Source organism: Vigna radiata, unplaced genomic scaffold (genome assembly GCF_000741045.1).
Source record: "Vigna radiata var. radiata cultivar VC1973A unplaced genomic scaffold, Vradiata_ver6 scaffold_165, whole genome shotgun sequence".
In the NCBI taxonomy this organism is placed as follows: domain Eukaryota; kingdom Viridiplantae; phylum Streptophyta; class Magnoliopsida; order Fabales; family Fabaceae; genus Vigna; species Vigna radiata.
Genome location: NW_014542359.1, coordinates 509,809 through 510,461, shown reverse-complemented (window position 1 = coordinate 510,461; position 653 = coordinate 509,809).

The following is a 653-nucleotide window of genomic DNA, read 5'->3' as shown; positions in this document are numbered from 1 at the left end:
TGTTACATGACAAGAGTAACATGGGACGACTATTGCAGTGATGCAGACATATCAATTAATTCTTCTTGGCTCTCATAGATGCTTTCACCATAGATGATTTCACCAACTTTCATTCTGAACAACTCATATTCTTCAATCAATGAATTCTTCCTAGCTCTCTTGACTTCATTTGTACTTTCATGTGTTACCTCTAGAACATCCCACATCTCCTTTGCATACTTGCATTGGGATATCCTGAAAAATTCGTCAATAGTTAGCGCTGAGGCAATAATATTCCTAGCTTTAACATCATACTGAGCTTTTTTATTCTCATCTACAGTCCACTCAGTAAAAGGTTTCAAAACAATTTTACTATCAACAATTTTTGTAGGTACAAATGGACCATTTAAAGTTGCATCCAAGATTCCTCAATCTTGTGATTCAAGGAAGATTTGCATGCAAATTTTCCAAAAAGGTTAATTTTCACCAGCAAACAGAGGTGGTCTGTTTGTTGAAGCACCTTCACCAAAAGTTTGAAAATTTAAAGCCATCCTCAGGTTTTACAGTCGAATAGAATAAAAACAGAGTCGATTGAATTTTCAAATATCTTATGAAAACCAGCTCTGGTGCCAATTTTTATGAAATAGGTAGGCTTCTTTTTACACCAAGACCGG